The sequence below is a fragment of the Sarcophilus harrisii genome, chromosome 3, assembly GCF_902635505.1.
Source record: "Sarcophilus harrisii chromosome 3, mSarHar1.11, whole genome shotgun sequence".
NCBI classification, from domain to species: domain Eukaryota; kingdom Metazoa; phylum Chordata; class Mammalia; order Dasyuromorphia; family Dasyuridae; genus Sarcophilus; species Sarcophilus harrisii.
In genome coordinates, this window is record NC_045428.1 from 471963317 (window position 1) to 471980658 (window position 17342).

Consider the following 17342-nt stretch of genomic DNA (forward strand, 5'->3'; position numbering starts at 1 on the left):
TAGTAGTGATTATCCCTTGAGGGAAGGTAGCAATGCAATAAATTGGGCTGTTTTCCAGATGTTCCAGCACAAGGCAAGTTCTTCCTCCTGCCAACATATGTACCAAATTGCAGTGGAATATCTCCACTACAAAGAGTAGTTATCTTTCCATTGGCTTAAGAATATCTATCTCCTCCATTTCCTAACACTTGGGGAAAGAGGAAGAGAAAAAATAATGGGATACAAAATCCTACCCTGGAAGCTATTGTCTAGACATTCGGTTCACCCCCTTTTCTTTCTCAGTGAGTTTTGAATGTGACTCATGACTTCTTCTTCTCCCTACTTTGTTATTTTACTAAGGAACTTTAACATACATATTGATGCTTGTTCAAACACTCAACATTCAGTACTTCAACTTCTTCACTTCACAAGCTATAGTCTTACATCTTGCCTTGGTAACAAAAAAAAAAACCCAAAAAGATCATTGTGTTTTGATCTCACCATCACAAATATAAGATCTCCTGTTCAAGAATTTTAAAAAAGCCTCTTATCCTAGTTTGATATATTGATTTTCTATTTCTTACTCTTCCTTCTCTCACCAAACCCTAGATTTTGTCCACACCAAAATCTCTACTTCCTCAATTCTTTCACGTGCTATCTCTCCTGCAGTAGCCAGTTTTTTCTCTTTACCCATCTTGATGCCTTGGTGAATCAATTCAACTCTACACATGAGATCAATTCAACTCAACTCTTAAGTTGCTAGCCCTATAATTATTCTGCCAATCACTCCCAACCAAGTCTCAACCTTGGATAAATCCTGCCATTTGTTGTCTTTATTTTTATACTCATACAGCTAAACAAAAAAAAAATCACATGAATATTCTTGTTTCCACCAGAAATTTATGTTAAGTAAATTAAACTACATGTCCACTGCTACTAAAGGCAATCCTATTATGCATCCCTTATGAAATCACAATCCTACTCTCCATAGTAGATCTTCCTACAATTTTGATCTGTTTTGAAATATCTCATAGCTTCCCTTCCTCTACATTATTATTTGAGAACCTTACTCCATATATGCACTCTAACCATGGGTTGTTCTATGTTTTCTTTTCTTTTTCTTCTATGGTACTTGTGTGTGTGTGTGTGTGTGTGTGTGTGTGTGTGTATGTGTGTGTGAGCATGTGCATGTGTGAATGCATGCATGCTATCCTAAAAATTCTCTTATTTTTCTCTAATCTCTCTGGTAAACTATCTCACATATTCAACTATGTTTTAGACCTCTTAAACTGAATATCCCTTAGATATTTTAAATTCAATAGATTAAAATTTGAATATATTATCTTTCTCACTAAAATCTATATTTTTTATCCTTCATATTATTGCAGAGAAAAACACCATCTTCCCAATCCCCAAGCCTGACGATTTAGTTTTCATTCTTGACTCATCATCATCTCTGAGTCCTTCTATTCAATCTTTTGCCAAAAGCTTTCACAGCACATCTCAGCATCACTTCAATATGATCAAAGGTAGCATATCTTAAATATTATTATACAAATTCTCAGGCCCAAAATATTGCAATGACTTGATGGTTACTATGTCTGTTATAATTATCTCTTAGCTCCAACCAGCCTATATTCACCCATCAAAACAATTGTCCTAAACTGCAGGCTTAACTACATAATTCCCTTATTTAACATACTAGAGTGGCTCCCCTTTGCTTCCAAGATCAAAAACAAAAACCTCTTTTGGTGTTCAAACTTTTTTCATAACTTATCTCCTCTTACCTTTCCAATATATGTATGGCCTTATTTTGATCATGTACTCTTAAAAATATCTTTATTTCCTTCCTCCCCCAGTACATGTCAAAATGTTTTTGAACATTCATTTTTATAAGATTTTGAGTTCCAATTTTTTCCTCCCTGTCCCCACCCTCTTCAATGAGTAGTAAAGTTTTTATGTCATAATATCAAATTTTGTGTAGGTGCCACATTACACATATTGCTGAGAAAAAGGTATGTTACATTCTTTTTCTTTTTTTAATTTATTTTTAATACACATTGCTTTATGAATCATGTTAGGAAAGAAAAAAAAATCAGAGTAAAAGGGAATAAACATGTTTCCCATTCAATCTAGTCCTTCTGCCATTGCAATATTTCTTACTGCTTTATTTTTTTTTTGGGGGGGGTATCATCCTAACCAACAAAGTCACTTATATACACACCTTCTGTGTACATATACTCTTTCTAAATACCATTATAGTAATACAATTCTTAAAAGTTACAAATATTATCTTGTCATATAGAAACAAATAATTTAACCTGGCTAGCTGATCCTAGAGGAGGGATCTTGTTGCTGATCTGCCCCAGGGGGTGTGTTTTTCTGCTGTGTTGCTATGGAAACAGAACCTTGCTGTTGGAAGCATCTATGAGTGAGGGTCATGCTACTGACCAGCCATTGGATAGAATCTCACCACGTCAACAATGGGGTCAAGACTCTGTTGGGGTGGGGCTGTGGGGGAGTGAACCCTTGCCCCTGTTTACACTCTTCACTTGCCCTGGAGCTGCTGATTTGCAGCAGAATGGGAATTCACTGGTGGATTGACCCAGACTATGAGCCTTACATCAGGTACTCTTTTGTGAATCTGATTGCTGCTCCTGTTCTTGGACTTTGCTCCCCTCCTATCTTGTAGAAGCAGCTCTTTTCTACCTGTCTGGGAAACTGCTTCCCTGTTTCTAGATCAGTTCTAAGGTGGTTTATAAGTTGTTTGGAGGGAATTATGGGAGAGATTCAGAGGGTTCCTTCCCCATTCTAATATTTTGGCATTGGAAGTCCCAATGTGTTTTGATTTTACATTTTAAATATGAATTTGATTACTCCTATTTGGTGATATGTCTCCTGTAACAAAACTAAGCAGTTAAATATTTGAGCATGTTAGTGTGAAATCAAGAGTTTTTGTTTTTGTTTGTTTTGGTTTTTGTAATACCAGTATTTAGCATTGTTCATGGTTTATAGTCCTTGCTTAGTCAATCCTGGTTGATTGATTACTTGACTGATGATTTAGTACTAAGATGGTTTTGGAATAAAGAGTCAGAACTAATAAAGGCTGAACTAATAAGTAATTAGTGTACTATAGTTATTTTGTCAAGCCACATAATGAAGATGCAGAATGATAAGCATATTTCTGCTTTTCATTGAAGCATCACTAATCTAAATGAAGGTTAATGCCTTATGCTTTTTTTATATATGAGACACAAATGTTAATGGTGGATATTTCATTTCACAACTAATAGATGATTACTTGCAATAGATAGAATTTACTGAGAAAATTGCAGTGCCATTGAAAATACTCCCTGAACTCAGTAAGCAGTTTTTTTTTTTTTGTTTCTCTACGTTTGCCATTTAGTAAATAAGTGCCTCCTCCTTTTATTATAAAACAGAAGCTTTGCCACAAACACCAATATCTCCATAATTTATTCTGAAAGCTTAGTCATTAAACAGTATCCATATTTTAGCATTTTTCTCACAAAATGAAATATCTTTTTATCTCAGAAAAATAAAAACGCTTTCAACACTTATTCTTAACTAGCTTTTGTAGCAGTATCTTTCATATCACCTGCTTTAAATGTTAAAGCTGATGGAAAGCAAAGCAACTTGAACTGAGTGTAAATATTTTATAAACTTGATTTAATTGCTGTCTTTTTCAATAGCCAATAGTTTCTTGATGTAGTTGTAAGAAAAAGTAGAGGGGTCATTGCTTGCTAAAAAACACAGCTGAGTTTTTATTGTCAAGATAAAATTTTTACAGAGATCATTAATTCTTTGTTCTAGGGTGAATGGACTTGTGAAACTTTCAATCAGAATAATATTCCTGTGGATTCTCTCTTTCTTTTAAAAATATTTATTTATTTAAAACTTAAATACAAAGTAAAAAAAAATGCCATGTGCCCCGTCGAACATAAGAGAGGATTCAAAATATGAAACAATAAATTTCAATTTCAAGAAAACTTATTTAATATACATTGTGCTCAGAGCTGTCCATCTTTTTATCCTTGTGGATTTTCTTTTATTTTCGGTTATGCACTTTTTACTTTATTCTTTTTCCTTCCTTCTCACCCATCTCCTCTAAGATGACTGCAATTAATAACAGCATACATACATACATATATGTGTATATATATACATACATAGTTCGATACACATAGAAGTACATACATGTACATAGATATCCTTAATCATATATATAGTCATATACATTCATATACAGCTATATAAAAAGTTTTGTGCTTCTTTGTTCTGTTTCTCTGAAGTTGAATAGCATCATCCTTCATAAAGGGATACATGCATGTACATGTATGTGTGATAGTAATTCATTTTTCCTCAGAAATATGTGAGAAATTGATTCCATAGCTGTCCTTCTTGTGCAAATGATGAATCATAATTTGGAAAGGTGTGACAATGTACATTGTGATGTATTTTAGATTCAATTGGTTTTCCTAACAATGGCATTATAAATTGACTTTTTCACTTTTTATTGTGACTACACAGATATCTATATACATGTATTTGTATGTATGTGTATATATCTAGAGGGGTGTGTGTGTGTGTGTGTGTGTAATGTGTGTAATGTGTCTGTGCTTAATTGTAGTCCTCTTAGAGGAAATGGGTGGGAAGAAAGGGGAAGAGACAGATAGACAGACAGACAGTGACAGAGAGAGTGCTGAGCCTGAAGTCAGTAAGACTCATCTTCTTGAGTTAAAAACTGGCCTTAAATATAGCTGTGTGACCCTGGGAAAGCCTTTTAACTATATTTGCTTTAATATCCTCATCTGCAAAATGAGCTGGAAAAGGAGTTGACAAAGCAGTCAGTATCTTGTCCAAAAAAAAAAAAGCCAAACATGGTTACAGAGTCAGATGCAACTGAAAACAACTAAAATATATGTATGAGTATATATTATATGTATATATACACACATTTGCATATATACATATATAATTTTGTGATGTGTGTATACTTGTGTATATACATGTGTATGAAAAGCCTTTTTTAAAAATTTCTGCTTCTGTCTACCTTTTTTCTACAAGCAAGCTATCTATTTATAAAGAAACTTTAAAATAATTTATTCAAAACCCACTAAAACATTATGTGTAATATTAAGTGTACTTGCACTTAATATATTTATTGGGTTTGATTGACTTTGTTTTCATAAAGGAGGAATGCAGGTTTTTTCAATTCTTTTCTGGGAACAAACTTGATTATTATAAAAACAAAATTTTCTATTGTCTTTTGGGGGGGGAGGAATTAACATTCCTTTTATTTCTATAATGAATATTCTCCCAGTTCCACTATTTACATGAATTCATGCTTCTCCAATTTATTAATATAGATAATTTATGACATTTTTGTTGATATTTTTCTTTGAGTAAGTGTTATTTCACATGTTTATCTCACTCTCAGATAAACATTCCTTATAACAAATATTTTTAAGAAAAAAATTTCTTCAAAATTAACCAATGTGAAAATAGAATCTCACCGTCTACCAGTAGGGCAGCTATATGGTGCAGTGGATAGAGGACTGTCCCTGTTGTCAGGAAGATTAATCTTCCTGAGTTCAAATCTGGAAATAGATATTTACTAGCTGTGTGATTCTGAGAAAATCACTTGACTTTTTCCCTCATTTTGCTTTTCTGTAAAATAAACTGGAGAAAGAACTAGTATGCCATTCTAGTATCTTTGCCAAGAAAACCCAAAACAGGATCACAGAATCAGAAATGACTGGAAATGGCTCAATATCATCAAAATATGTTCAGTTTTCCACATTCATGCTCTTCCATCTTTGTATTATGAAGGTGGCAGGGAAGGAAGTGCCTTCTCATATATCTGCTTGAAGTCAAAATTGCTCATTATCATTTCACATCCTTTAAATTTCATCATGTTGTTTTTGTTCTATACTTAGAATAGTCATTGAATGTATTTTCCTGGTTCCACTTATTTCATTCTATGTCAGTTCATATATATGTACATGCTTCTCAAAATTTTTTATTTCTTACAAGCAGAATATTATTCCATTGTATTCATGTATCATGTGTTTTGCCATTCTTTTTCAAAGGAGGAGAGAAAAAAACACTTTACAAAAATCAACCAACATATTGCCCATGTTTCATAGTATTAAATGTTTTAAGTAGCAAGGTTCTAAAAAAACCCAATAATAATCAGAAAAAAACAAAACAATTCCTTTAAATCTTACAAAACACTTTGTAGCTATTATCTCATTTGCTCCTAATAGCAACCTATTTGGGAAAAAACAAACAAACAAACAAACAAACAAACAAACCCCCCAAAAAACTACAGGTATAATTAGTATTTTGAGGGATAAATATACTGATATTCAGAGAAGTTATCTGTTGTGATACTGGAATCATCTGTCAGTGGCTGCTGGAGGTCTAACTCAGATCTGTAGAATGGATCTCTTCATGTGAGAGGATAATGATGATACAAGGAGACTGAGAGGCAGGTGCATTCTCTGATTTCTCTTCTCTTCCCTCTGCCTCCAATTTATTTCATTCCCAGTCCACAAGGAACATCTGAGTTAGTAAGTTACTTTGCAATTCCTTCAAATGTTATGATTCACAGCTGTGGGGACTCTCAGAGAATTGACCTGCCTCTTAACTTAGGCATGGTCCTTAACAGTTATCATTTTTGTATTACTGCAATTTTTACCTGAATTCATACTTCCAATTGAACACTCTGTTGAGAGAAGTGAAAAATTTGTTTTCCAAAAATATCATATATATATATATATATATATATATATATATATATATATACATACACACACACACACATATATATATATATATATATATATATATATATATATATATATAAATATATATATAAACATTCATTTCCCTCCCCCAAAGAAGTGTTCTGAGAGTATTAAATTCTTCATTCGTAAGTTTATATGACCAACCAACACAGACCTGGATATGATGGAGAGAACAACTCCTTGATTTTTTCCCCCATTTCACACTATGTATTATCTATATACATAGAATAAAAGGATTGGATTGAAAATTGAGTCTAATCAATTTATTTTGTAAAAGACATACATTTAACAAGAACATAATTGGCATGTATCTTGAGAAAGGCAAAAAATTCTGTGAAAACTTATTTCTAGGAGAAATAAAAAATGGTATGGCCTAGAAGCCTTAATCACTGAGTGGATATGGCCTCAGTCAAACAGACCTTATCTTAAAAAGGCCAAGGTCTCCCATTGCATCCAGGGTCATCTCCAGTCATCTTGAATTATATCTGGCCAATAGACCCAGATGGCTCTGGAGGGGAAAGTGACTTTGCCCAGACCTCCTCACTTAAATCCAATTCACTTGCATGTCACAGAGTCACCTTCTGGATTTCAAAGTGCTCTTTGAGAACAAAGGACAAACAACAGTTTTAACATAAGGTGTGTGATAAGGGCTCAAGCCTTCCTACTGTGTCTCTTGCAGCTTTTTTGGCCTCAATGAAATTCTCTGCCCTTCCTGTGACTTTAGACCTAGTGGGTCCTTTAACTAAATAGTGAATTATAAAAGTTGTAAAACAAGGTAGATTAGAAGTCTTTTTTTCCAAATTCTTAATCACCATGAGGATCTTTTTCTTGAGTTCCTAATCTGATGACTGTGGAATGATCATTGTAATACAGATACAGATATAGATTATAGATAGATATAGATAGATAATAGATATAAGTATTTATTATCTATAATTCTGAGTTGTTTGATTTTAAAATCTAATTATTAAGTTAGATTTTATGGTGCTGATTGCACCAAGAAGCAAAAGAAATCAAAGAAACTTTGAACTTAGATTATGCCAAATTTACATTTAACTCATACTTGAAGAATGTCGGAATGTTGACTCCTAAGGAAAATTTCTTGCAGCGAAGGATATCAGAGACAAAAAAGGAGCTCTAAAACAGTAGAAACAAAATCTAATGTTTGGTCCGTAGATTTTATTTACATATATTAGTGTACAAGTATTCCAAAGATAGCTACACTAAAATGATACTAGCTTTTCTGCTTTAAGGAGTCACTTTCCTAATTATAGAATCTCAGACTCTCTCTGTCTAAGGGATCATTTAGTCTAATCGATATAGGAAAGATAAACCTTCTGCAACAAATATGAAAAGTGGTTATCCAGTATTTGTCTAAAAACCTCTGAATATTGTGATATTTTAAAGCCCAATGACCAAAAATGAGAACCTGAAAAAATAAAATTAAGAAGGAATAAAAGCAAATGCTATAAATCGCTTTACTTTGCTTTAAAACACTATTAAAAATTAGAAACACAGTTTATAAAGTAAGGAGAACAATAAAACAATGACAACAACTCTTTTTAAAAAAATGAGAAGCATCACTTTCCAATCTAAAAGAAACAAAAGAAACCCAAAATGATATTTTGATCAATGTCCTCAGTGTTAATACAATCAACTGTTTCATAAGAAACAATTGATTACTTATTGATCAACAATGAAAACATTTGGTTAGCAAAATGGTTGAAAAAACAAGTCCACATCAGCATTTTAAAACTTTCAAACAGAAGAAAACTCTTTCTCAGGGTAAGTTTTCTAATATAAACTTTTTGTTTTAATGCACTCACCAGTATTAGCAGTGGTAGACAAGATTTTGTATTATTTTAAGCACTCAAAGAATGTAAGTCTACACAAAGGAAACCAAACAGTTTTCTACCAGTCCCCTATGGCTTGAAACAGCTATGTCTCACACCATTGTACATACATCCCTCTTTCCGGACATCATATTTCCTGCTGACAGGGCAGCTAAAACTCTAATTCCCTGGCACACTGGTGTAATTGACTTTTTATGAAGTCTTATAATGTAAAAGGTGGCACATTGCTTGGCAGTGAAGATTTATGAGTACTTATATTTTGTGAATTTTCACATTTTGTCATGTTCCAGTATTTGAAGACATTTATGCTCTTTTCCTCATTCTTTCTTTTATTTCTTCCTTTTAAAGACATATAATCCTTTCTTGTATTATAGAAGTTTATTTCATATTCTGCTACTCCATAGAACCTGGGAATTTTAGATAGCATCATATCTACATAGCACATTATTTTGGAGATAGAAGGCTCTACCTGTCTAACAGCTAGGCTGGATATCTCCAGCAAGTTGGTATATTGGACAGACATAGCACATCAGATAGAGAAGATTCCAGCCCCCGAGCTAAACTTGACTGAGGAAGTAACTGAATATGTCATTGTATTTGACATTTCTCTGAGTGCCTCAAGATTTCCATTAAATTAAGTAGATTCTTTCTCCCTTTGAAGTTGAACTTCTTGTCTTCAGTCTTATGCCATCTTAGTTGCCCTAACTATGCAGTTATATCTTATAATAGCTAGATTAGATAGATTGCTAAGAAGGATTGAACACTTTTTTTTTTTTTTTCCTCCTGCCTGCCTGCTCACTAACTTTACAATTACTTCATTGGAGATACATCAAATACTGGAAGAACTATTGTCAAATGAGTAGGTTGCTGGCATGAGATATGAGGCTTTATTTTCAAAATTCTTTCTAATTTTATTTTTGCATCGTGACTCTTTATTAATAACTAAAATAGATTACTTAGCATAAAAATTCATTTATTTTTAATATGTATTTAATATTTTTCACAATTACATATAAAACTAATTTTAGCATTCTTTTTTTAGCTTTTTATTTTCAAAATAAATTCATAGTTTTTAATATTCACCCTTGCAAAACCTTGTGTTTCAAATTTTTTCTCCTTTCCTTCACCTACCTCCTCCTTTAGACAGCAAGTAATCTAATATATGTTAAACATGTGCAATTCCCCTATACATGTTTCCACAACTATCATGCTGCACAAGAAAAGGAAATAAGAGGAAAATAAGAAAATAAAAAGCAAGCAGACAACAAAAAAGGTGAAATACTATGTTGTGATCTACATTTTGTTCCCATAGTTTTCTTTCTGGATGCATATATCTCTGTCCATCACAAGACCATTGGAATTGGCCTGAATCACCTCATTGTTGAAAAGAGCCAAATCCATCAAAACTGATCATCACATAATCTTGCTGCTGCCATGCACAATGTTCTCTTGCTCCTACTCACTTCACTTAGTATCAGTTCATGTAAGATTTTCTAGGCCTTTCTGAAGTCATCCTGCTAAGAATTTTTATACAATAATAAATTCCATAATATCCAAATACCATAAATTATATAGCCATTTTTCAACTAATGGGTATCTACTCAGTTTCCAGTTATCTGAAATAATGGGTATCTACTCAGTTTCCAGTTAACTGAACTATAAAAAAGTGCTTATATGGAAATTTAAAAAAAAGTTTTAATGAATCTGAGACAAATTTATATTGCTGGAAATTAAAACCAACAATCTAGCCTCAGATTGCTTGATGCATTTCTCTTGAATTTAGCTTTTGCTTTTTGGAAATCTTACACTTACATGTCTTAATGACTTTGGTTAAGAAGCTAATGCAATGCAATTGCTAAATTCAATTTAAATATAAAATAAGGAAAATTTTTTTTGTTTGTTTTTTTTTTTTTTTATTCTATGGATGACTATTGGGTAATGTGGTGGTGATTGGATTAATGTGGTTGTTGTTGATTAATTTCAGCTATGTCTAGCTCTGTAAACTCATTTGGTGTTTTCTCAGGAGATACTGAGCTAGTTTGCCATTTCCTTCTCTAGCTCATTTTAGAGATTAGGAAACTGAGACAAGCAGAATTAAGTCATTTGCCCAGAGTCACAGAGCTCTTAAGTGTCAGAAGCCAGATTTAAATACAGAGTGATGGGTCATCTGGATTTCAGGTCCTGTATTTTATCCACTATATCATCTAGCAGCCCTGAATTAACATTACTCTTCTCAATATTTAAATGTGAAATGATTTCATTTTGCAAGTAATTGCAACTGCAATGCTTATATGGATACTTAGCCTGTGGAATTTGACTTGGAAAGGCTTTGGATTGTTGGATGGACTTTTGATTGTTCTGATATTATTTTCAAGATAGGAAAAATCTGTTTTTAAAAGGTGAAAATTCTTTCTTCAAATTCAGAAGCCTGGGGACAGAGCAAGATGATGGATAGTAGACAATCTTTGTCTGGCTCTTCCTAATTTCCCTCAAATCAACACCAGATCAAATCTCTGAATGGGTTTTGCAGTGACAGAACCCAAAAATATTTGTAGTGTAACATTCCAGCAGAAGATATATTTTTTGAAGTGTTTTATATTATAGCTTTTTATTTACAAGATATATGCATGGGTAATTTTTCAGCATTGACATTTGCAAAACCTTTTGTTCCAACTTTTCCCCTCTTTCCCCCCACCCCTTCCCCCAGATGGCAGGTTGACCAATACATATTAAATATGTTGAAGTATAAGTTAAATAAAATATATGTATACATATCCAAACAGTTATTTTGTTGTACAAAAAGAATCGGACTTTGAAATAGTGTACAATTAGCCTGTGAAGGAAATCAAAAATACAGGTGGACAAACATAGAGAGAATGGGAATTCTATGTAGTGATTCATAGTCATCTCCCAGAGTTCTTTCACTGGTATAGCTGGTTCAGTTAATTACTGCTCTATTGGAACTGATTTGGTTCATCTCATTGTTGAAGAGGGGAGGGGATAGGGGGAAGGAGGGGAAAAATTGGAACAAAAGGTTTGGCAATTTTCAATGCTGTAAAATTACCCATGCATATAACTTGTAAATAAAAAGCTATAAAAATAATTTTAAAAAATAAAATAAAATAATTGTAGAATGAACTAGTGCCGAGTGAAATGAGCAGAACCAGGAGATCATTATACAGTTCAACAACAATGCTATATGAGGGTCAGTTTTGATGGAAGTGGATATCTTTGGCAATGAGAAGATCCAATTCAGTCCCAATTGATCAATGATGAACAGAACCAGCTACACCCAGAGAAAGAACATTGGGAAATGAATGTGGATTACTTGCATTCCTCCCCTCCCCCAGGTTATTTTTACCTTTCTGAATCCAATTTTTCTTGTGCAACAAGAGAATTGTACAAATATGTACACATATATTGTATTTAAGATATATTTTAGCATGTTTAACATGTATGAGACTGCCTGCCATCTAGGGGAGGGGGGGTGCAGGGAAGGAAGGGAAAAGTTGGAACAGAAGTAATTACAAGGGACAATGCCGAAAATGTACCCATGCATATGTTTTGTCAATAAAAAGCTATAATAAAAAATAAAATAAAATAATTGTAGATAACATAAATATTTGTAAGTCTATCTGCCTACCTACAAAGTCAGGAACTAAATGAACAATTTCCAAGCAAATTAAATCAGATATAAACAATTGGAAGAATATGAAGTGCTAATGGGTAGGCTGAGGTAATATAACAAAAGTGACAATTCCATCTAATCTACTTATTCAGTGTTGTAACAATTAAACTGCCAAGAAATTACTTTACAGAACTCGAAAAAAAAAATAATACAGTTCATCTGGAGAAAGAAAAAGTCAAGAATTTCAAGATAATTAATGAAAAAAAATGCAACGAAAGGTGGTCTAGCTGTACCAGACCTAAAACTATAATGTAAAACACCACTCATCAAAACGTTTTGGGACTGGCTAGGAAATAGAGTAATTGAGTGTAATAGGTTAGGTTCATAAGAACAATAGTAATTTACTATAATAATCTAGTATTTGACAAACTCCCAAACCCAAGCATCTAGGATAAGTATGCATTATTTGACAAAAATTTCTAGGAAAACTGGAAAATAATATGGCAAAAACAATTAGTATTGACTAATATCTAATACCTTATACCAAGGTAAGATCCAAATGGTTTTGTAATTTAGATATAAAGAATGATGGTATAAATAAAGTAGAATTACAAAGAATAGCCTACCTCTCAGATCTGTGGAGAAGAAAGGAATTTGTGAACAAAGAACTAGAGTACATTATAGAATGCAAAATGGATAATTTTGATTATATCAAGTTAAAAGGTTTTGTATAAACAAAACCAATGCAGACAAGGTTAGAAGGGAAGCAGTATACTGGGGAAACTTTTTTATACATCCAAAGATGTTAACAGTCTCATTTCTTTTTTTTTTTTTTAATTTAATAGCCTTTTATTTACAGGATATATACATGGGCAACTTTACAGCATTAACAACTGCCAAACCTCTTGTTCCAATTTTTCACCTCTTACCCCCCCACCCCCTCCCCTAGATGGCAGGATGACCAGTAGATGTTAAATATATTAAAATATAAATTAGATACACAATAAGTATACCTGACCAAAACGTTATTTTGCTGTAGAAAAAAATTCAGACTCTGAAATATTGTACAATTAGCTTGTGAAGGAAATCAAAAATGCAGGTGTGCATAAATATAGGGATTGGGAATTCAATGTAATGGTTTTTAGTCATCTCCCAGAGTTCTTTTTCTGGGCATAGCTAGTTCAGTTCATTACTGCTCCATTAGAAATGATTTGGTTGATCTCGTTGCTGAGGATGGCCTGATCCATCAGAAAACAGCCTCATTTCTAAAATATATAGAGAACACACACAAATTTATCACAATATAATCTATTCTCCAATTGATAAAAGGTCAAAGGATATGAACAGACAATTTTCAGATGAAGAAATTAAAACTCTTTCTAGTCATATGAAAAAATGCTCAAAATCACTATTGATCATAGAAATGAAAATGAAGAAAACTCTGGTATCACTATATGTCTCAGATTGACTAATATGGCAGGAAAAGATGATAAACACTGAAGGGTATGTAGAAAAACTGTGACATTAAATCATTGTTGGTGGAGTTGTAAAATGATCCAACCATTCTGGAGACCAATTTGGAAATATGCCCAAAGGGCTTTAAAACTGTGAATGCTCTTTGGCCCTGCAATGTCTCTACTGGGCCTGTATCCCAAAAAGATCATGAAAGAAGGAAAGGGATCCACATGTGCAAAAATGTTTGTAGCAGCCCTTTATTATAGTGGCAAAAAAATTGGATATTGAGAGGATGTCCAGCAGTTGGGCAATGGCTGAGTAAGTTATGGTATATGAATGTTATTGAATATTATTGTTCTATAAGAAGCAATCAGCAGGGTGATTTCATAGAGGGCAGGAGATATTTAATGAACTGAGCCTAAGCAAAGTGAGTAGAACCAAGAGAACAATTCTGTGATGATCAACTCTCATGGACTTGGCTCTTTTCAACAAGAAGCGATTCAAGCCAGTTCTAATAGAATTGTGATGGAGAGAACCATCTGCACCCAGAAAGAGGACTATGAGGACTAAATGTGGATCACAACATAGTTTATTCAGTTTTTATTGTTGTTTGCTTGGCTTTTTGTTTTCTTATATTTTTTTCCCTTTTTGATCTGATTTTTTCTTGTGTAGGATGCTAATTGTGGAAATATGTATATTTTTTATATAACATATGTTGGGTTACTTAATGTCTAAGGAATGGGGTGAGGGAAAGGAAGGGAGAACAAATTTGGAACACAAGATTTTGCATGGGTGAATGTTGAAAGCTATCTATGCATATGTTTTGGAAAATAAAAAGCTAAAAAAAGCTGATAAAAGACTTCAGAGGACAATTGAAAGAATATTAAAACAATCATCCTGACAATGAGAACTTTATGAGGTTATACCTCTCTGACTGAGATAAAAAAGGAAAATTCATTCCATCAAAAAACTAATTATTTTCATAGAAAGGGAATTGCAGACTTCTTGAAGACCTTAGGTTAAATTGCCAAAGTCTCCCTTTTCATCCAGTGTAATGTTCTCTTCTCTAAAATATAATGAATGGTTCATTGCAACCAGGTTTCTTGAGGGGCTTTTGGAGGCAGCCTTCCTTTCAGTTCAGTGTAATAAGGCCAAATGCAGCCAGCTGTTAAAGTCCAAATCCTTTAGCCTTCCGGATCTTGCTTTCAGTGTTCTCCACAGGACAGCCTGACACCACTTCTCTGTCTTCCTTCGTTCTGCCCAACTGAATCCTGGCTTCTCAATCTCCCAGAGGGCTCTTTGGCCCTGAGAGCCTCTTGCTTATATGCTGTACTACTGAATATACTCCAGTCATTACATCACTAGGAAACCATTATTTATTGTAGGATTAAATCAATGCTAAATTAGATTTAACCATTGTCTCCTCAATTCCACTGACTGCTCACTTTGTAAGAATTCTAACAATCCAGAGTCAATTGTCTTGGCCTATATCTTGCAACTGAACCCAAATGGCTCTGGAGGGGAAAATGAGACAAGTGACCTTGCACAACCCTCCCTCACATAAATCCAATTATCTTGTATGTCCTGCCATCACTTCCCAGATGCCTTGGTTCTCTTCAAGAAGAAATTATAAAAATCAACAACAGCATAGCTAAAGGGATGTACAAAGGATTCTTTGGGATACAGGAGGGAGGTGCCCCTGGAGAGATGATGCTGAGAACTGAAATCTAAGTAACTGTCCAGAGGGTCTTGCAAATTAGGAGGTGGAGTGAGCAGTATTTCTCTTTCTCCCCACCTTGCTGCAGCTGCTTCTGATCTGTCATTTTCAGCCCTGTCTGGATCATTATGACCCCATTTGGGGTTTACATGGTAAGGATACTCACATGATTTGCCATTTCCTTCTCCAGCTTATTTTACAGATGAGGAATTGAGGCAAACAGAGTATAATAACTTGCCTAGGTCACACAACTAGTAAGTGTCTGAGGCCAGATTGGACTCAGGAAGATGAACCTTCCTGACTCCAAGCCCAGTCCTCTTATCTATGCATTTATTCTATACATGCTTGTGTACATCATAACACATAAACAGACTGCCAATTCTATTTTCTCCAATCATGAATTGTGTAACTTATCATTTGTTAAAGGAATAATTGACTGTACAGTTTATAGCAAATTGTATCAAGTCAACATTGTCCCTTTGGAGATATAAGATCATACAATAGTAAGTTATTAGTATTTCTGTTTTCCTTTCCACTCATAGGTAACTAGATAGTGGGTAAAAAGAACTGGCTAAGGTGTCAGGAAAATTTAAGTTAAAATCTGATTTCATGTACATATTATTTATGTGACCTTGGACAAGTTTTGCTTGCCTTGGTTGCATCAACTGTAAAATAGGGAAAATACTTACCTCACAAGGTATGAAATATTTATAAAGCGCACTTAGCACTGTACACAATAGATAATATATATTCATAGTGGTATTCACTTCCCAGTGCATTAAATTTAGTTAAATTTTTAATGTCATTTAAATTTATTTTAATTTTTCTAGTTATAGTTACAGTGCTTATTTTACTTGTAACTTCTTTTTCTTTTATTTGGTATAAGTTCATACAAGAGTTCCCATATTTCTTTGGTAAAAGTTGAGTGTATAAAGTAAATTGGTATTAGGTAAGACTGGAAAAATTGGTGGGAGCCAGCTTGAAGCGGACTTTAAATTCTAGGATTAAAAAATATATATTAATTGATTATAAAACTCATTAAAGTTTTTGAAAAGCAAAGTAGCCAGTGAAGACAAAGTTTTAAAAACCAAATCAAACCAAACCAAAAACAAACCATCCTAAATTCCCATATGAGATTTATAGATTTAACTTATTAGAGGCCAGGGAACTGATGGATATTGTGGTGTTTGAACACTGGTAATAAAGGTGTTTTAAAGATAGATGTCATTTGCATTCTTGAGGTATATGAAAAATATAGGTTTGGAACATTTATCTGAGATATTTTAAAGCACTGTGTGAATTCTCAAACCAAAGAGTAAAGTAAGTAGATTAGAATAAAGAGAACTGCAGGAACATTTTTAATAGAGCTTTCGAAGTTGAGAAATTCCTTTCAGAGAATGAGGACAAATCATTTTGCCCATCAGAACTGACAATTCTTCAAAGCATGTTCAGTTGTCTGGATTGGAGAGACCAAAGACGTTTGATAGCTCTTCCAAAGAGCAATTCACAATTACCCAGTGGGTTTAAAAAGAAAAAAAAGAACAAGTTTAAGACTTTTTTCTTTTGACAGTTTTCATGATTTCTCAAGATCAGAGAGGAGGAAATCTGAGAATTTCTATATAGTCTACTTAGTACACATAGGCTCTTTCTCTTCTGTCAAGTTTATTACCATTCTCTTTCTTAGATCCCCAATTAAATCGTACTACACTTTTTCTTTTCTTTGATAATTTTGGAACTTCTATGGTGGGATTCACTTCCCATTCTAATTTAATCATACAGAGTAATCTTTCTAAAGTATACCTTGTATCTTTTCATTTTTTTTTTACTCTAAACTATTCTCAATTTCCATCTGAAGGTAGAAGTGGAAGCAGCAAATGGAA

The 17342-nt window shown here is 33.4% G+C and overlaps 1 pseudogene across 1 annotated transcript in view; it reads left to right on the plus strand.

Annotated features, from left to right (window-relative positions):
- The first annotated feature begins 2505 nt into the window (after positions 1-2505).
- LOC100922208 overlaps positions 2506-17342 on the plus strand; it is a 139668-nt pseudogene continuing 124831 nt past the window's right edge. The window contains exon 1 of the transcript XR_004233195.1: positions 2506-2607. The product of XR_004233195.1 is annotated as a pyruvate kinase PKM pseudogene (transcript). The remainder of the gene's footprint in view (positions 2608-17342) is intronic.